General features: G+C 44.9%; 1 protein-coding gene and 1 long non-coding RNA gene across 4 annotated transcripts in view; one reads left to right on the forward strand and one right to left on the reverse strand.

Annotated features, from left to right (window-relative positions):
- The window catches only part of SPTBN2 (spectrin beta, non-erythrocytic 2), a 258310-nt gene that overhangs the window by 116956 nt on the left and 119818 nt on the right, over positions 1–21536 (forward strand). The gene's annotated exons all lie outside the window — the stretch shown is intronic.
- The window catches only part of LOC122920831, a 97871-nt gene that overhangs the window by 33686 nt on the left and 42649 nt on the right, over positions 1–21536 (reverse strand). The window lies entirely within an intron of this gene.

Genomic DNA, 21536 nt, shown 5'->3' on the forward strand with positions numbered 1-21536 from the left:
GCAGCAGCCTACCTGACTGGGAATTAGTAGTCCAGGGGTTCACGGAGGCAGCAGCGGTAGCAGTCAGTCAGTGTGGACTGTTGGTTGGAAAATCACCTACTCAGCAGTGTGGCAGTTTTTTTTATTAAGCTGCCAGAGGAGGTTAACGTGGCCACATGTAGAATATGGAGGCAGAAGGTTAAGCAAGGCCAGGGTCCCAATGTTGGCAGAACCTTGGCTCCGATGTGGTGGTCCAGCCTGCCGCAACTACCGCTGCATCACCCAGTGGCATGCACCCGGTTTCAGCCAGTTAAGGCTCCACCACCTAAACCGAAGGGAGCTGTCTGTCATTGCCATCTTCTGCTGGTCCAGATGCTCCTGCTCTTACTCCTCATCAGTCATTCTGTCAGCAATCGATCACCGAAGCAATTGCCAAAATACAGCAGTATGCGTGAATGCATCCAACGGCGCAGAAGCTGAACATGCTCCTGTCTAAGTTGCTGGTTCTGCAGTCCCTCCCTTTCCAAGTGGTGGACCCTGCACCTTTCAGAGAACTGATAGCTTGTGCCGAGGTGGAGAGTCCCAAGCCATAATTTTTTTGCAAAAAAGGCAGTACCAGCCCTGCACAAATATATCGAACAGAAGGTGGGCCAGTCCTTGAGCCTGTCGGTGTCTGCCAAAGTGCACGACAGCGCCGATGTGTGAAGCTGTAACTACAGTCAGGGACGGTACATGTCCTTTACGGCCCACTGGGTGAATGTGGTTCCTGCACAGCCACACCAGCAACTTGGCCTGGTCACGTCGCGTCTGCCTCCACGTTCTCACGCCGTTGCTCCTGCAACAATGTCCGCCTCTTCCTCCTCATCCTCCACCATGTCCTCAGCCTCCACTGCAGGGACAAGTTACAGTGCCCCTCTAGCATACCACATGTGCAGGGCTCGGCAGTATCACGTTGTTCTGCACCTGGCTTACCCTGGTGAACGGAGTCACACAGGGAAGCAACTGCTCAGTGTGATGCATCAAGGAATCGAATCCTGGCTTTCTCCCCGACAACTGAAAATCGGAACCATGGTTACCAACAACGGGAAGAACATTGTGTCGGCGCTGCATCAAGGAAAGCTGAGCCATGCGCTTCCTGAAGTTTTCCACCCATCTGCAAGACATCCTAAAAATAGCCTGGAAACTTTGCATGCACCTCAGCCACTCGTACACCGCAAAGCACACCTTCCTTGAGCTGCAGTGGCAGAATGGCATCCCCCAACATAGGCTGATATGAAACATTTCCACCGGTTGGAATTCCACCCTCCATATGTTAGACCGACTATAGGAACAGAGAAAGGCCATCAACGATTTCTTGATGATGCAAGCAGATAGGAGTACTCCTCTGTGTAACTTTGATGTCAGCCAGTGGCAGCTGATGTGTGACACCTGTCATTTGCTCATGCCCCTTGAGGACGCCACGTTATTTGCCAGTCGCCAGGACTATGGGCTGAATGACGTCATTCTCCTGCTTCATGTCCTGGAACAGATGCTGGCAACAATGGCTGGTCAGGGGACTGGAGACGTGGCGCCTATATCTCATGGCTACATGAGCCCTGTGGGGGCTGAACTGGAAGAGGAGGAGTAGGAGGACATTGGAGCACAGGCAATGTGTAGCCAAATGGGTGGTTTTCTACTCAGGTGACAGAAGAGGAGGAGCAAGAGGAGCCAGTGGAGATCCAGGGAGATGAGGAAGATGAGACAAGGACCCAGACACACTGTGGCAGTATGCAGTAGAGATGGAGGCAGGGAGTCCCACTGAGGCACTTGCACAAATGGCCCGATCCATGCTCGCTTGCGTAGTGACAGTCAAATTGTTACCATTTGGCAGAGGGATGACTTCTGGCTCTCCACCTTGTTGGACCCTTGCTATCGGTCCAAAATGGGGGCCTTTTTACACCCACTGAGAGGGAGGACAAACTGAACTACTACAGAGAAATCCTATGTAGTCAGTTGGCCACTGCCTAATGGCCCCATCGTCCATCCTCTCGCAGGTCTGACCGGAGGGGCCCTCTGCGCTCACGTTCCACTGCCATGGCTGCTGGGGAGGGGTGGGGTGGTAGGAGCAGTACGTACCAGCTCCATCAGCCGCAGACTGAGTCTACAATCGCTGATGAGTAGCTTTCTTCACCTGCATAGTGAAGAAACTACTCACCAGCAGCAGCAGGAAGACCTGGAGCAGGACCTGAACCAGCAGGTAGTGGCATACTTGGACAGCACCCTGCCAACCCACATTGAACATCCGCCGGACTAATGTACAGCCAAAATGGATTTGTGGCCGCAACTAGCAGAGTTTGCCCTGGAAAAGCTGTCCTGCCCAGCCAGTAGAGTGGCATCAGAGCGGGTGTTTACCATAGTTACCCCAAGGAGAACTCGCCTGTCCACCCAAAATGTGGAGAGACTGACCTTTGTCAAGATGAATCAGGCGTGGATCAGCCAGGATTTCCAACCACCAATTCCTGATGCATCAGACTAGATAATCCATGGTGCCACACCAACACTTTGATAAAAGAGACCGGTTTCTTCTGATTACCTGCCTCAGCTACTACTCTGATGCTGCCACCTGCCTGATGCCACACATCTGATGCCAAGTGCTTCTTATTTCAGCCACCTTCATCAGCGGGTACTGGTATTGCCACCCACCGCCCCACTTTGTGGTCTCCTGATGCAGCTGCCGCCATCTCCACACTATGTCACCTTGCCACTCTGTGGTATCCTGATGCTGCTTCCACCTCATCAATATGTCATAGGGCCACTCTGTGGACTTCTCATGCTGTTCCCACCCTCGCCACTTCATGACTGGGCCACTATTTTGCCTTTCATCCTGGCTGACATCATCATTTATTTGACCTTTCTTCTGGTCTGTCAGAAGGAAGGAAAAATGAGATGCACAACGGATCCTGTCTGTGTAGCAGCTGTAAGGCCTGTATGGTCCCATCAGAATTGGCTTATGATTTAGTAGCCAAAAGCAGCAGTGGGTGCAAAACACAGAAGACATGCAAATATTCCATTCATGTGTCATCTCCGTTTTACATTCAGTTTATTTATTTTTTTGGGCATTAGCAATACTGATAGATTATTGGGCAAATACTGACCGAGTGAAGGCGGATGCTCAACAGACAGGATCCGTTTTTTGTGGGTTATTGTTCTGACGGATCTGAGGAAGGGCAAATCAGTCAGTGACGTCAACACAAACTTACTGCTGACACCCTCTCCACTCTGTCAGGGGGGCTCTACTTGTATACGCGTTTTAAAAGAACAGGTTCTGTACACATCTATGTGGAATCAGCTGGCGACGGTGTAAAAGGAGTGCGCTTCTTCTTGACGCTAACATTGACCTGTAAGGCTGAGTTCATACTTGAGTTATTTGGTCAGTTTTGGCCCTGTGACTGTCCTAATAATTGAAGTGTGCAGTGATTCTAAAAGCGACACCTGTCATCTGCATGTCATACGGACTCAAGGTATTGTTTCACTACCAAAGCAGACACCCTATGCGTGTTACTGCAAGGTACAGTGTTCTACACCACTATAAAGGCTCTCTGCAGCCAGGAAATAGCATTTTTTTTAACGTAGTTAAACGCGAATATATTCGGATCAAAACAAATTTTTCCCGAACAATTCTGCGAACCGGTGTTTCGAATTTTTGAAACATTCGCTCATCTCTAAAATGGTGGATTCTGTCTTATCTATACTGAAAGGTGATATCACTATAGGCAGGATTAGAATGACAGATAAGCAGGTAACTGCAGTAAATTGATCTGTACAGACAAAGAAGTGGGGACTATTATTAGGCTTAGTAGCCAGTGTGAAAAAAGAAGGATTTTATGGGTTTTGTTTAAATATAGATATTGACTTGGAAAATGAAAAATAATGTCATCCAATTTTTTTTTTAAATGTGTTAAACATAAAAAGGTGATTTAAACAATAGGAACTTTTCTGATGACACATTTCCTTTAAATGATTTTGCCCTTGTGATTTGCAATCTTGGAGTGTAATTGTTATGTAAGGTACTACGTTGATCTGAAATATATATACAGTACAGACCAAAAGTTTGGACACACCTTCTCATTCAAAGAGTTTTCTTTATTTTCATGACTATGAAAATTGTAGATTCACACTGAAGGCATCAAAACTATGAATTAACACATGTGGAATTATATACATAACAAAAAAGTGTGAAACAACTGAAAATATGTCATATTCTAGGTTCTTCAAAGTAGCCACCTTTTGCTTTGATTACTGCTTTGCACACTCTTGGCATTCTCTTGATGAGCTTCAAGAGGTAGTCACCTGAAATGGTCTTCCAACAGTCTTGAAGGAGTTCCCAGAGATGCTTAGCACTTGTTGGCCCTTTTGCCTTCACTCTGCGGTCCAGCTCACCCCAAACCATCTCGATTGGGTTCAGGCCCGGTGACTGTGGAGGCCAGGTCATCTGGCGCAGCAACCCATCACTCTCCTTCATGGTCAAATAGCCCTTACACAGCCTGGAGGTGTGTTTGGGGTCATTGTCCTGTTGAAAAATAAATGATGGTCCAACTAAACGCAAACCGGATGGGATAGCATGCCGCTGCAAGATGCTGTGGTAGCCATGCTGGTTCAGTATGCCTTAAATTTTGAATAAATCCCCAACAGTGTCACCAGCAAAGCACCCCCACACCATCACACCTCCCCAATGCTTCACGGTGGGAACCAGGCATGTAGAGTCCATCCGTTCACCTTTTCTGCGTCGCACAAATACACGGTGGTTGGAACCAAAGATCTCAAATTTGCACTCATCAGACCAAAGCACAGATTTCCACTGGTCTAATGTCCATTCCTTGTGCTCTTTAGCCCAAACAAGTCTCTTCTGCTTGTTGCCTGTCCTTAGCAGTGGTTTCCTAGCAGATATTCTACCATGAAGGCCTGATTACCACAGTCTTCTCTTAACAGTTGTTCTAGAGATGTGTCTGCTGCTAGAACTCTGTGTGGCATTGACCTGGTCTCTAATCTGAGCTCCGTTTAACCTGCGATTTCTGAGGCTGGTGACTCGGATGAACTTATCCTCCGCAGCAGAGGTGACTTTTGGTCTTCCTTTCCTGGGGCGGTCCGCATGTGAGCCAGTTTCTTTGTAGCGCTTGATGGTTTTTGTGACTGCACTTGGGGACACTTTCAAAGTTTTCCCAATTTTTCTGACTGACTGACCTTCATTTCTTAAAGTAATGATGGCCACTCGATTTTCTTTTCTTAGGTGCTTTTTTCTTGCCATAATACAAATTCTAACAGTCTATTCAGTAGGACTATCAGCTGTGTATCCACCTGACTTCTCCACAACGCAACTCATGGTCCCAACCCCATTTATAAGGCAAGAAATCCCACTTATTAAACTTGACAGGGCACACCTGTGAAGTGAAAACCATTTCAGGTGACTACCTCTTGAAGCTCATCAAAAGAATGCCAAGAGTGTGCAAAGCAGTAATCAAAGCAAAAGGTGGCTACTTTGAAGAACCTAGAATATGACATATTTTCAGTTGTTTCACACTTTTTTTGTTATGTATATAATTCCACTTGTGTTAATTCATAGTTTTGATGCATTCAGTGTGAATCTACAATTTTCATAGTCATGAAAATAAAGAAAACTCTTTGAATGAGAAGGTGTGTCCAAACTTTTGGTCTGTACTGTATATTAGGCGTATTTCAGGTGCAGAGGGGTCTGAAATACACCTTATGTGCAACTTTTCCCAGCTCATGCCAGGTCTAAAAAAGTGGGCCGGGAAGGGAACAGGCTGGTAGGTCTGTCTCATTCATCATTTTCTACGCCTGTTTTAGGCATAGAAAATGGTCTAAATGTAAGCCAGCAAGGACACTGGCTTACATTTAGAAGCGGCGGTGGATCCACCGAAGTTATGGAGAGGCTGGTGCCTGTACGTAACGTCGGCGATCCACTGCCAGAGCAGGGCCTGTCTAGAACTGCAGTCTTAATAAATCACCCCTTTTATTATTTTCTTCTTTTCTTGACCACTTAGGAAGCATACTACTAGGGGCACAATAGGGGGTCATTATTTGGAGAAATTCAGGCTGCGGTATTTGCCAAATCTTGGTATATTTGATCTCTGCCAGAACTCCTGCCGGCAGTGTGAAACAGGCCTTAGATGTTTCCAAAAGACAAAAGGAAAGTCACAAGGTCTGTTTAAAAGGTCAGACATTGGAGGAAAGCTGCCTCCCAACAGGTGGCACTAGAGCAGGCATGCTCAACCTGCGGCCCTCCAGCTGTTGCAAAATTACAACTCCCAGCATGCCCTAACAGCCTACAGCAGGGCATTGTGGGAGTTGTAGTTTTACAACAGCTGGAGGGCCGCAGGTTGAGCATGCCTGCACTAGACGCACAGCTTTCTTTTCTCTGTTGGAAAGAGAACTGATTTGAATCCTTTTACCCAGAGGGCTACTAGGCCTCTCTATGAGGAGAGACGGACACCATTATGAGTCAGTGGGGTCCATCAGGATGTCATTATAGACAGAAGTCATGATGCTAGTGTGAACAGCACATTTGATACATATGGAATCTGTTACCTTTATCTATCGTAGAATAACGAAATAAGGATTTAATGAGGCTATAACCTTTCTCTAACCTTTGGATCAGTAAAACAAAACAGACAACTGGAACAATGGGATGTGATTATGTAACTGGATTAGTAAAACTGACAAACACAAGAGGTAAATCCTATTTAAAACCAGTGCGAAACTCAGCATAGCACACAGGAAAGTAACTGGCATTGCAAATCACAAAGAGCTACAACGACATCAGAGGCTAGCACCTGTCTGACAAATTTTCTTAGGCTACTTTCACACGTGTCAAAGAAATCCAGCAGGCTGTTCCGGCAGAGTGGTCGTAATACAGTGGTCATAGCCGCATTACAGGGTGGTCGTAACCCCTGGATACCAGCACTGTACAATGCAATGGAAAAATGAATCAAGACAGCAAAGGAGGCAATATGGATAATAACTATATATTAGTAAGTGCCTTGTATTAACTCTGTTTACATGATAAATGCCATTTGCTAAAGTGAGACAACTCCTTGAACCCTTTCAGCCCAGAGCAATTTTCCATTGTTGTTTTTCATTCCCTGCCTTTCCAGAGCCATAACTTTTTTTATTTTTTTATTCCATTTTCCTAATGGCAGCATTAAATATTGTATACGATGTAGCAGGAAGCTGGAAAGAAAAGTCCAAATGGAGTGGAATTGGAAAGAAATACGCAATTCCACCATAGTTTTATGGGTTTTATTTTTATGACATTCCCTATGCAGAAAAACTGGCCAGTCATTTTGATTCAGTACAGTACAGCAATACCACATTTATATAGTTTTTGTTGCGTTTTAGTACATAAAAAATAATAAAAACCTTGGGAAAAATATTTTTTTTTTCTTTCTATTGCCATATTCTGACCCCTATAAACTTTTTTTATTTTTTTGTCTACAGAAGTGACCTCTAATTTTTTTGCAGGACGATCTGTAGTTTTTACTGATACCATTTTGGAGTGTACATGACTTTTTGATCACTTTCTATTCATTTTTTGGAGTTGCAGTAATGAAAAATTGGTTAGGGTGGGTTCACACCAGCGTTAGGGATTCCGGTATGGCTTTCCGTTATAGCATGGTTAGAATGCCCAGACAGAATGCAAAACGGAAGACTTTAAAAGAGTCCTAATAGAAGTCTATGGGAAAGCATAACAGATCCGTCTGGGTCCCGTTAGGCAAGACGTAAATCAAAGCCCTGTCGACGGGACTTTGTTCTCCGTCTTGCATTACGGGACCCAGACGGATCCGTTATACTTTCCCATAGACTTCTATTAGAAAGGAAAGCTAACGGAATGCATTTTAAAGGCTTCCGTTTTGCATTCCGTCATAATACAAGTCTATAGGCAGAAGAACTAATCCCTCTTATGGATTCTGTTATTTTCCGTTATAACCATGTTATAACGGAAAACCATAACGGAGTCCCTAACGCAGATGTGAACCCACCCTTAACTGGCGATTTTGATCCTTTTTCTGTTACGGCAATCACTGTACAGGATAAATACATTTATATTTTATTAGTTTGGATGTTTTGGGATGCGGTGGTGCATCTTTATTTTTTTACTTTTGTTTTATATTTAGAAAAATATTTTTAATTTTTTTTTAAACATATTTTAAGTCCCCTTGAACAAGTGATTGCCCCATAGACTGCACTGAATTACCATTGCAGTCCGTCTGAAGGATCTGAGGCTAGAAGAAGGAATGAACGGCTCCTCAGATCACAGCACAAGAGAGCCTTTTGAGCTATAGGAGCACAGCTCTCCTAGGGAAAGCAGACTCAGATGTTGTGGTCACAATTGACAATAACATCTGTTCGTTTAAATGTGTGTGATTGCCGTTATCACCAATCATAGACATTAGCCCCATGTTCTCTGCCGTATAATAAAGCTGAAATCTAGCAGCAATCGCGCCCACTCTGCTCTGGAGCCAACACCATCTTAAGAGCAGTCGTGTCAACCCAGACAATGGGAGAAAATTTCTAGGATATGCCCTCACTGTCTGAAAGGTGCTGGTCCCACCTCTGGGACCCACATCTGTCTCATAAACGGAGCCTTGAAAGTCACGCAGGGTACACCACGCATACACACCTACCCTCCACTCATTTCTATGGGGCCGCCGAAAGTAGAAATGAATGGGAGTGCGCGGTGCTTAAGTTGGCAGCTCAGGGGCATGCACTGTTGAAGGATGGAACGGAGCATGCATCTTAACCTCCGTGAGCTGGACAGAGAATTTATAAAAAGGAGAAAACACTATACAGGTAGATTTCAGTGAATAACTCAGTGGCTATACAGGTTTTTTTAACTACATGCAATTATAAAAATATTTAGATCCAGGTGCTGGTTTGAAAAATGTAGAATATTTTTTGTGGGACAACCTCTTTAAGAGAGCTGTGGGTAAATTAAAGCCCACAAACCTCAATGAACTGAAGCAATGTTGTAAAGAAGAGTGCGCCAAAATCCCTCCAGAATGATGTAAGAGATTGAAAGTCATATAGAAAATGATGCCTTCAAGTTATTGCTGCTACATTTAGTTCTACAAGCTATTGCTTCATGGGGGGTACTTAGTTTTTTTTACACATGGCTTTTCCAACTTGGATACATTTTTATTGAATACATAATGACACGGAGGAGTCTTCTGGTTGTTGTTCTTCATCTGAAATACATTTTTTATTTTATTTTGCCTTGATACCTACAATTATAGAATTCAGAGGTTGTACTTTGTTTTTCTCATGACTGTGAATTCTTTAGGTTCCTAAAAAAGAACACTGCACACTGAACTGCCCTGAAAACGATTGCCCACCTGCTTCTACAGCATTGTTTGATATTATCATGCATTTCCTTAAAGAGGTTTGTCCAAGAATGGGAACTTATGTTCATGGGGCCGGTGTAAACCCCCCCCCCCCCCCCCCCCAAAAAAAAACAAAACAAACACTCACCTGTTAAAACTATTCCCCGTTTCCTCTATATCTTGTCCCTGCTGGACCGAAAGGGCCACATGCCATCTACATACCCAGCAGACATGCACTTTTACACCGTACCTGGTATCTAGTCCCCAGTCTTGGATAACTCCTTTAAATAGCTATAACAGTTGGAATCAGAGAAAATAAATTCTGGATCTGATGCAGGGCATACCAGGCCCTACATCAAACAGCCTTGTTTACAGTATATATTGAGTCCATTTTATTCAATAGATCACCACACACAGACATCCAAGGATAGCCTATGCAACTGCCATGAGGCCCTTAGAAACAGAGAGCCTATTCTAGGTTGGCCTTGTCCTCGATTTTAATGGGTAGTCAAATGCATCCACTTTAAAAGAGTTTGCAGAAGGGAAGATTTATTATGGAAACCTTTCATGTGATTAGGTTGTCAGCTTATGCAAACCAGACCTCTGTCATCTGGCTTATAGTATTGAGAATCAGGGCTGGAAAATACACAAGGCACATCCAGTAGTGTATTCTACAGGATTTGCACTCATTGGTTTAATGTGTAAAGTAGATTGAAAGAGAAACAAAACTTGATGGCGTTCCAGTGTAGAGCCTTCTGATAACGGTCCATTCAGACGTCCGCAGTGCATTGCGGATCCGCAATACACCCGGCCGGCACCCCCATAGAACTGCCTATTCTTGTCCGCAATTGGGGACAAGAATAGGACATGTTTTATTTTTTCCGGAGCCGCGGACAGGAAGATCAGGGGTGCACTCCGGAAATGAGTTCAGTGGGTGCAGCTGTCAAAAGATTCAATACCTGGAATTCCACATATACAGAAGAATGGGTCAGCACTCTATAGGTGAAACAAATCCAATGTTGTACTTCACTGATGCATGTTAGGCTAGATTCACATCTGTGGCACGTCTCTCCGACAGCCTGCCAGAGTTCTCCAGATCCGACTGGCATTGCCAGATAGTGCTGCCTGCGCACTGGACCCCATTGACTATTATGGAATCCAGTGGAGATCTGGCCTCTCTGCAGAGGATTTCATCTGACAAAAACGCATGCACTCAACATTTTTTGTCCAGCCCATTTCTGGCAAATTAGCCTTAGGCCTCATGTACACGACCGTATGTGTTTTGCGGTCCGCAAATTGTGGATCCGCAAAAAAAACGGATAAAATTCAGTTTTTTTTGCGGATCCATTGTAATAATGCCTATCCTTGTCCGCAAACTAGAAAAAAATAGGACATGCACAATTTTTTGGGCGGAGCAACGGAACGGACATACTGATGCGGACAGCACACGGGTGCACACGTATCTGCAAAAAAAACTGAACGGACACGGAAACAAAATATGGTCGTGTGCATGAGGCCTTACAGTGAGCACCACATTGTGAAAAACATGAAAAGTAGCAATGTTTCTGTGTAAACTGGAAAAACACAACAAAAAGCATAGCTCCCAACCGTCCCGGATCTGGCGGGACAGTCCTGGATTTCAGTGGCTGTCTCATGGTCCCAGAATGGCTGAGGTATGTCCTATTCTAGGCTGTCTCTGTGTAAAAAAAAAAAAAACACAGAGACAGCCAATTGCAATGGTGAAGCAGGTAGCCGTCCGATCCCTGTACCACCATTCAGCTGCTGGCACTCCTCAGCAGCAGCGCAATATCCGTCACACATCGCGCTGCTGGCCCGTGTAGGAGGAGGCCGCCAGCTGGGAGTCATCTGTGCACTCCTCCTATACAGCAAGCATGATGTGTATCCTGAGGAGCGCCGGCAGCTGTGCTGTAATCAGAGGAACTAGGTGAGGAGTTACTGCTTATTAAGTTTGTTTTACTTCCTGTGAAGAGGGCACATATCTGGGAATAAGTACTGGGAGGTGGCACATATCTGGGAATAAGTACTGGGAGGGGGCACATATCTGGGAATAACTACTGTGAGGGGGAACATTTCTGGGAATAAGTACTGTGAGGGGGAATATATCTGGGCATAGCTACTGTGAAGGGGCAAATCTGGGCAAAACTACTGTGAAGGGAGCATATCTTGGCATAACTACTGTGAAGGGGGCACATGTGAGCATTACTGCTGTGAAGGGGGCACATGTGAGCATTACTGCTGTGAAGGGGGCACCTGTGAGCATTACTGCTGTGAGGGACATAAGTACTGTAAAGGGTGCATAATGTGGGTATAACTACTATGAAGGGGGCACAATGTTGGCATAACTACTGTGTGGGGCACAATGTGGGCATTACTACTGTAAAGTGAGCACAATGTGGGCATTACCACTGTGAAGGGGCAAAATGTGGGTATTACTACAGTGTGCTGCCACAAAGGGGAGAATAATTACTATGTGGGGGCATTAAGGAGACTGGGTTTGTACTGGGTGTGCACTATACACGTTTGTTTGTCACTAGGATTTTCAGGGTTGTGGCACCCTTATGGGCAACCCCCTGAGGTCTGGGGGGAAGGGGGGGCCCATCATGTTCCGCAGCCCCCTGCAAAACCCCTTGGGCTCTCCCTCCGGGAAGAGTCCAGACCTTTGTTGCAGGGTCCTTAAGGACTCGGGAAACATGCCGTACCGGTACGTCATAAGTCCTTAAGGGGTTAATGTGTCTGTTGGGGGGTTGTAAAGTATGACACTGAATTTTTTTAACCTGCTGACCCATTTTTTCTGTATATATATATATATATATATATATATATATATATATATATGGATTACAGTAGATTGTCGGTATACCACCTGGGTACTGGCACCTAAGAAATATGACAAGAAATTGAGATAGCGCCGCCTTATCTATTCTTTATTGTGATAACACTTGGATGGAGACGTTTTTTTATGGTCAATACATTTCAGCACTGTACAGGCGCCACCATCAGGTCAACCAGGGAGACTGACCCTGAGCTGAACCTCTGGCAGCATGGAGCTCCAGACAGGTTCCCTTTATAGGCGATGTTCATCTGTGCAAGCATTTGCTGTAGGTCTTAATAATAATGTTTTCTCTACAGCTGCTGTGCAAATCTATGCACTCCCATGGAAACTGGCAGCAAAAGCTATGCAATCTGATACTGCAGCCATACTACCATTTGTCTGCTCCCTACTTTCTGTTTACCAATCAAACGTATGTGGGGAAAGATGAGAAGGAGTATTAATCCATGACCAGGAAAGACTAAAGTATCCAGAGATTATTATTATCCAGGCATATGCTAGAAGAGTGTCCTAAATAAGAGGTTCTTCAGGAGCTGAGTCAGCCCAAAATCCTGTGACCTATATAAGGCCTTATGCCTCATTCACACATCAGTATTTGGTCAGTGATTTCCATCAGTGATTGTGAGTAGAGATGAGCGAATTGAAGTTGATGAAGTTGAATTCGTTCCAAATTTCAGGAAAAATTTGATTTATTTGATGCCCTTATATATTCCACCGTGCTGATGAGTAGCTTTATTCACCTGCATAGTGAAGAAACTACTCACCAGCAGCAGCAGGTAGACCTGGAGCAGGACTTGAACCAGCAGGTGGTGGCATACTTGGACAGCACCCTGCGAACCCACATTGAAGATCCGCTGGACTACTGAGTAGCCAAACTGGATTTGTGGCCGCAACTAGCAGGGTTTGCCCTGAAAAAGCTCTCCTGCCGGCCAGTAGTGTGGCATCAGAGCGGGTGTTTAGTGTGGCGGGGGCCATAGTTTGTCAAGATGAATCAGGAATGGATCAGCCAGGATTTCCAACCACCAATTCCTGATGCATCAGACTAGATTATCCATGGTGCCACACCAACACTTTGATACAAGAGACCGGTTTCTTCTGACTACCTGCCTCAGCTACTACTTTGATGCTGCAAAACGCCTGTTGCCCCACATCTGATGCCAAGGGCTCTTTATTTCACACACCTTCGTCAGCGGGTACTGGTATTGCCACCCACCGCTACACTCTGTTACCAGGTCACTTTCAGGTCTCCTGATGCAGCTGCAGCTGCCATCTCCAAACTCTGTCACCTTGCCACTCTGTGGTCACTTCCTGCTGCTGCTATCTCCACACTATGTCACCTTGCCACTCTTTGGTCTCCTCATGCTACTGTTGCCATCTACACACTATGTCAACTTGCCACTCTCTGGTCTCCTCATGCTGCTACTGCCATCTCCAAACTATGTCACCATGCCACTCTGTGGTCTCCTCCTGCTGCTGCCATCTCCACAATATGTCACCTTGCCACTCTGTGATCTCCTGCTGCTGCCACCTCCACACTATGTCACCTTGCTTCTCTGTGGTCTCCTCCTGCTGCTGCCATGTCCACACTATGTCACTTTGCCACTCTATGGTATCCTCCTGATGCTGCTGCTGCCATGTCCGCACTATGTCACCTTGCCACACTGTGGGATCCTGCTGCTTCTGCTACCATCACCACACTATGTCACTTCATAATGCTTCCACCTCACCACTATGTCATAGGTCCACTCTGTGGACTTCTCATGCTGTTCCCACCCTCCCCACTTCATGACTGGGCCACTATTTTGCCTTTCGGCCTGGTTGACATCATCATTTATTTGACCTTTCTTCTGATCTGTCAGAAGGAAGGAAAAATGAGACGCACAACGGATCCTGTCTGTGTAGCAGCTGTAAGGCCTGTATGGTCCCATCAGAATTGGCTTATGATTTGGTAGCCGAAAGCAGGAGTGGGTAGAAAACACAGAAGACATGCAAATATTCCATTCACGTGTCATCTCTGTTTTACATCCAGTTTTTTTTTGCATTAGCAATACTGATAGATTATTGAGCAGATGCTGACCGAGTGAAGGCGGATGCTGCACAGACAGGATCCATTTTTAGTGGGTTATTGTTCTGACGGATCAAAGGAAGGGCAAATTAATCAGTGACGTCAACACAAACTTACTGCTGACACCCTCTCCACTCTGTCGGGGGTCTCTACTTGTATACGCGTTTAATAGAACAGATTCTGTAGGCATCTATGTGGAATCAGCTGGCGACGGTGTAAAAGGAGTGCGCTTCTTCTTGGAGCTAACATCGACCTGTAAAGCTGAGTTAATTGGTCGGTTTTGGCCCCGTAACTGCCCAAATAAGTGAAGTGTGCAGTGTGATTCTAATACCGACGCATGTCATCTGCGTGTCATACTGAATGACAGTATTATTTCACTACCCCAGCACACTCCCTATGCGTGTTACTGCAAGGCACAGTGTTCTACTCCCATACAGTATAAAGGCTCTATGCAGCCCGGAAATAGCTGTTTTTTTATCACGATTCGCCACGAATATATTCAGATCAAAGCTAGCTTTTTCGGAAAATTCGGCGAACTGGCCGAATCAAATTTTTTAGAAATTTGCTCATCTCTAATTGTGAGCCAAAACCAGGCGCGGCTCTAAACACAGAACGGGTTCAAATCTTTCCCTTATAGCTCATGTCTGTGGAGGCTCCAGTCCTGGTTTTGGCTCACAATCACTGATAGAAATCACTGACGTGTGAATGAGGCTTAAGGCTGAGTTCACAACAGCATTGTTGTTTCCATTGTTCCATAGGTCGTCAATATTTGATTAGTGGGGGTCACACACCTCCGTGATCAGCTGTTTGTATAGGCGGCACTCCAGTCGAGCGCTACTTCCTGGTTTCTACACTACGCCTCGTCTCCTGTGGAGCGGTGGGGCAGTGTAATTAAAAGTAGTCACTCCACTCAAGTGAATGGAGTGAGTACTCGTCATTACACTGCACTTCCGAGACAAAGTGCAGTGTAATGAACAGGAAGCGGTACTCGACTGGAGCGCCACTTCTTCTTTAAGCAGCTGATCGACTGGGTGCTGGGTGTCAGACACCTGCTAATCAGATATTGAGGACCTATCCTATGAATGAAACTTTAAATCGCAGCATATTTATATGCTGACCTAAAAGAGGACCTTTCAAACTTTTTTTTTTTTTATTCAAGATAAATACCTTTACTTGCAGGGTACCCCCTGCTGATGCTGCCACCCTGCCTGTTTTTTATTAAATATCGCTCCTGCGCCCCACTGTGCCCCCCTCACATTTTTTGCGCTCATTATGCTAATACCGAGCATCGATGCAGGGAGGAGGAGACGCCAGGGTTTCTCAATGGGCATCTCCTTCTCCCTGGCTGTACCGTGATCACAGGGGAGAGCGTCACAGCCAGGGAGAAGGCAAAGTTTTTTTTCTCCCTGGTTGTGACGCTCTCCGCTGTGATTGGATCGCGGCACAGCCAGGGAGAAGGAGACGCCCATTGAGAAACCCTGGCGTCTCCTCCTCAATGTACCGATGCTTGGTATCAGTATACTGAGCGTAAAAACACGCTGCGGGGGGCACAGCGGGGTGCAGGAGCGATATTTTTTTTTTAAACAGGAAGGGTGGCAGCATCAGCGGGGGGTCTACCCCGCAGGCAAAGGTATTTATCTTGAATTTAAAAAAACGTGAAAGGTCCTATTTAATATTCCTGTTTGAGGTCTACAATAACCTCAATGGACCTAAATCACAGAGTCACCTCATTGACTAGGTAAGAAGAAGATTTCACAGCAGCATATCCAGAGTGACTTTTATTGGGGACCAAGAGTGCACACACAAATACACGACGTGTATTTGTGTGTGCACTCTTGGTCCCCAATAAAAGTCACTCTGGATATGCTGCTGTGAAACCTTCTTATCTATTCGTATATATGGGACAGCGGTGGATTGGCGCTTCCATCACAGCTGATGCATTCTGGACAGGTCAGAAGATCCATTTTGTGCTGCTCTGCAATTACTTTTTACTACTCATTGACTAGGGTGACCCCATCTGGTGCCTAGCCCTGTGCTTTCCAGTCCTTGACTGCCCCTAGATCTTGCTCCTGACATGCAGGGGTGCACCACCAATGAGGCGAGGTGAGGCAGTACCCGGTGGGGGCAGCGGAAGGATCATGGGCAATGAGCGCTTTCATTGTGGCAGAGGGGTTAGGTTAAGAAATTGGCATGGGGAGGATGATGGTTTTTACCTCAGGCAGCAGAAAGGCTAGGTGCACCCCTCCTGACATGCCAAGTTTCTGTCTGGGAAGGATTTTTTTTCCCTAAATTGAGGAAAGATAGCTTCTACCTTCTACCTTTTTTGCCTTCCTCTGGATGAACTTTTAGGGATAACAGGCTGAACTGGATAAAGACGTTTTAGACGCCGGTCTTAATAAACTCCTAAGCTGGCGGTGGTTCCGCTGAAGTTATGAAGAGGTGCTGACCTCTTCATAACTTTGGTGGATCCTCCACCAGTTCTAAATGTAAGACAGTTCCTAGCCGGCCTGTCCCCTCGTCCCCTTTCCCACCAGGCCCACTTATTTAGACCTGGCGTGAGTGGGGAGAAGACCCAGAATCTAATATAGGAGTATTTCAGCTTAATAAATGACCCTCTATGTTACTATGTATTAGCCAAGTTCAGAAAATAATCCTACCCTTTTTTCCTACCGTATGTCAACCCCCCCACAAACACACTAATGCAAACACCTCCAGGGCCACAACACACACAAAAAATTTTTTTTACACATTTTGTTCATTGGGGTTTGTTTATCCCAAGAATTAATTTTTCACAACTGTCCACTGGATTTCATTTTGGCTTTCTGCACATATCAATCTATCCATAAAGCACCATTGGCGCCGTAGTGGAAATATATAAATCAATTGACAGCTGTGGATAAGTCTCTGCACAGTCTGACTCTGTCTAATCAGTGGTGATTGTGCCAGACTATGAAGGGACACACCCCTTTGATAAAGGGTAACACCCAGCTGTCAGTTTTTATAAATATTCAAGAGGAATAAAAGAGGAATGGCACATTGCAGAGTTAGGTTACTTTCACACTAGTGTTAATATTTTACGGTATTGAGATCCATCATAGGGTCTCAATAACATAGGGCCTTCTGTTTATATTAAAGGGAAGACAGACAAGCCATAGCAACGGTATTTGAAGGGAGCAGTGGAAAGGGACAGGGGACATTAATGAATGCTGCTATTATACGGTAATTACAGATCTTTTGGCACTCATTGACAGACTAGGGCTACTTTCACACTAGCGTTTCTATTTTCCGGTATTGAGATCCGTGATGGGGTTTCAATACTGGAAAAAAACGCTTCTGTTTTGTCCCCATTCATTGTCAATGGGAACAAAATGTAACTGAACAGAACGGAATGCTCCAAACTGCAGTTTGCTTTCCATCCTGGGATGCGGCGCAAGATGGATCTGTCAATGCAAGTCAATGGGGACGGATCCATTTTCTCTGACACAATCAAAAAACGAATCCTTCCCCTATTGACTTTCAATGGAGTTCATGACGGATCCGTCTTGGGTATGTTAAAGATAATACAACTGAATCCGTTCATAACGGATGCGGATGGTTGTATTATCAGTAACGGAAGCGTTTTGCTGAACCCTGCCGGATCCAGTAAAAATTGCTAGTGTGAAAGTAGCCTTATGAGAAAAAGATTCTTTAGAATTGTTATTTAATGAAGAATACAAGCATTTACTAAAACAGAGGTGTCAGGAGAGTGACGGGTCCTCCATATAATACCAGGTCGTACTGTCACATCACCAGACAATGGTCTGTTTTGTATGATCATTATGGGGGGACTCATAATAATAGCAAATCATGATATACGTAAAAACATTACAGAACCTGAAATTAATCTTGTGAAGCTGAATCATTATATTACTTTACTATCCACCATGGCCCAAAGCTTCTGACCACATCACCCAAGCACTCGCCCTGAGCTGAGTCAGTGTGATTTATGTACCAATGAAAGCTTCCTATTGCATTGACAAGGAAATATCAGTAATTGAGAGCCAGTGCTACCTGCCAACAGAAACATTATGTAACACAAAGTACAGCCAACACCTGTTCTGCCGCACAGTAAATACGGAAAGTGAAGTGCGATAATAACAGCTCGACTAATATCAATACAAAAGACTAAGGCGGTCATTTATCAAACTGCTGTAAAGTAGAACTGGCTTAGGTTGCCCATAGCAACCAATCAGATTCCACCTTTCATTTTTGACAGCTCCTCTGGAAAATGAAAGGTGGAATCTAATTGGTTGCTATGGGAAAGTAAGCCAGTTCTACTTTACACCAGTTTGATAAATGACCCCCATTGGTACTAAACAGCAAGACAAAACTACTTTGGCTGTCCATGTCCTCATATCTTCTTTCAACCGACACTATTTTTCACATGAGATAATTGGAAAGTTGTTAATTAGGTCACATGGCAAGAAAATCTAATTAGAGTGGTTTAAAAATAGGATGTTAATTAGGGTGGAAATGAACAATTTGTGACAGCTGAGGTCATAGTTTTACACAGAAACGCAGGGGACATGAATCGCCCACCCCTGGGCGCCTTTTCATTACTAGTGATGAGCGGCATAGGCAATATAGGGCTGAATATTCGCCATAAATTTGCAAATTCGAGAATTTGTGATCTCCAGTCATTGTTTACTTGATTGCGAAAATTGAAAATGTTATATATTCGTGATAAATTCGCAATTAGAATATTCAACACTATTCGCGAATACGAATATATAGCACTATATTCTAAATATTCGCTAATACTCGAAGTGGCGATTAGTGATTTGAATATTTGCGCTCAACACTATTCATTACTTACATATCGATATCGTTATTATTTGTTTGTGTGGATACCCAGATAGTGGTAGTCATATCTATCACACTCGCACTGCAATAGTACTCCCACCATCATAGATATAAGTATAGCGTCACGTTTATGGAGATTTTAGGAGAGAAAAGTGGCATTGAATCAGGTATAACCAAAACATTTTTCTGATGCATTAATACAGAATACAACAGAAAAATACCTGCATGAGACGTTAGAGGCCTGCTGAGTTACAGTGGAGGCCTTGAGCACTTTAGTGGAAGCCTTATTACTGCACAAAGCAGGCCCAGTTCTTCAGAGACATCACACTATACATAGTTTGAAGAGGTTGCTAGCCAGTATAAATTGTTTAAAAAAGGCTTTAAAAAAAAATTAAAATATTGCCAATACCCCACTACTCCCGTTACAGCAGTTCCTGGGTCCACCGCTGGTTTTTACTTCCTGGTCCTTCTCTACACAGAAAAATGTGACCTTGATCACGGGCCATAGTGATGATCCGGCTCGGCCAGTGACTTGCCGAGCGGTCAAGAGGGACCAGGAAGTAGAGACCAACAAGCGACTTGGATAGACAAATTAGATTTCCAACAAATCCATCAAATTTTGGAAAATACGGTATACTGTGCACGGAGCATAGCTCATTACATGGTGTAGTGGCCATGATGGGGTATTGGGGCTCAGTTTCCATTCAAGTGAACAGGAGCTGAGCTTCAATACCCCAGAGTACAGAGCCTTCTGCTTCTAAGGATAGGTCATAAATATATGTAGCCCAGACAACCCTTGTAATAAATTAAGAAGAGCATTATTCAGCACAAGCAGATATCTCACTTTATCCTAATTGGCAGAAACTAAAAGATGAAGTTGAAACTCAGATTTTCAACCAGAGGTAGCTTACCTTCATTCTGATATCAAAATATCAGAACATCATGGGTGCATCTATAGGGGTGCACAGGTAGCAGTCGCTACCGATCTCAAAGACCCTTCTGCCACAAAAGAAGATACTGGTATTATAGGAAGTGCATGCTGGTCAAGTTACACCTCTGGCTGGAGGGAAGGGGTTAGGCTAGTTTCACACTAGTGGCAGGGGACTCCGGCAGGCTGTTCCGGCGGGTGAACAGCCTGTCAGATCCATCCTGCCGCTAGTTCATTTGTGCCCCCGGACTGCCGCTCCGTCCCCATTGACTATAATGGGGGTGGGGGCTGAGTTCCGGCGGCAGCACAGCAGCGCATGCCGAGAGGCGGCTGGACTAAAAGTACTGCATGCAGTACTCTTAGTCTGGCTGCCTCTCGGCATGCACTCCCCTGCTGCCGCCGGAACTCCGCCCCCCGCCCCCATTATAGTCAATGGGGACGGAGTGGCAGTCCGGGGCACACGTGAACTAGCGGCAGGATGGATCTGACAGGCTGTTCACCCGCCGGAACAGCCTGCCGGAGTCCCCTGCCACTAGTGTTAAAGTACCCTTAAATCAAGAATTTGGGGGGGGGTGCCTTTTCAATTTTTGCCTCAGGCAGCATGAAGGCTATGTCCTTCCCTGCCCCTGACCACAAAGCACTGAGGTAAGGGGGCCCCAATTTGAACTCTTGCACCAGGACCCATGAGCCTTTAGGTACGCCCCTGCAGAACATATACGTCTTACACATACTCAGCTGTACTACTAAACGACCCAGTTACCAGAATTGTATTGGAATTCAGGTCGGCCCTTTATGTAAATGAAGGTATATACGTTTAATACTAGAATGTGTTTCCTGCTCGTCCAGCTGAATACTTTGAAAATGTTATCACATTTTCATCATTTTTCATACTCAAAGTAAGTTGCAAGTATAGCTCTGTGTGACCTTAAGATGCCTTAGAAATATCTGTAATGTGGTGCTGAAGGCACCTTGTTTCTTCCACTTACTTTATTGAATCCATAAGAGTGGAGCGCACAAAATCAATAAAATTATGGTGCTTAGCCCTGCATAGCTTTTATTAATTCCTTATAGCCTTGCCCTTTATCAAGAGTTGAGAAGAACTCTGGTGCTGTAAGTTTGGTGCATCCTGAAGGATCCCGGTGATAGGCCTGGTAAATGGACAGTTAAATATGAGTTCAAACACCTATATAAGGTCTTTAACATACAGTAACAACCTATAAACCAAACATATTAAGTAGGCACCTTACAGTCAACGACAACGAACATTGCATAAATCAATAATACCAGCAAATATTTTATTAGAAAAATATGCCTCTTTCTCCACATATACCACTTCTACTCTCTTCTGGACTGATCATTTACCCTCAATTCACAGATAAAATCTGAAATGAGGGATGAAGGGATCAATGTGCATGCTGCCCAAAGAAGTCTATGGAGAGGGGTGGAGGAAGAGAAGGAGGGAGCTGTTGGAAGGAGACAGAGGCCTAGTAAAAC

The sequence above is a fragment of the Bufo gargarizans genome, chromosome 10 (genome assembly GCF_014858855.1).
Source record: "Bufo gargarizans isolate SCDJY-AF-19 chromosome 10, ASM1485885v1, whole genome shotgun sequence".
Lineage (NCBI taxonomy): Eukaryota > Metazoa > Chordata > Amphibia > Anura > Bufonidae > Bufo > Bufo gargarizans.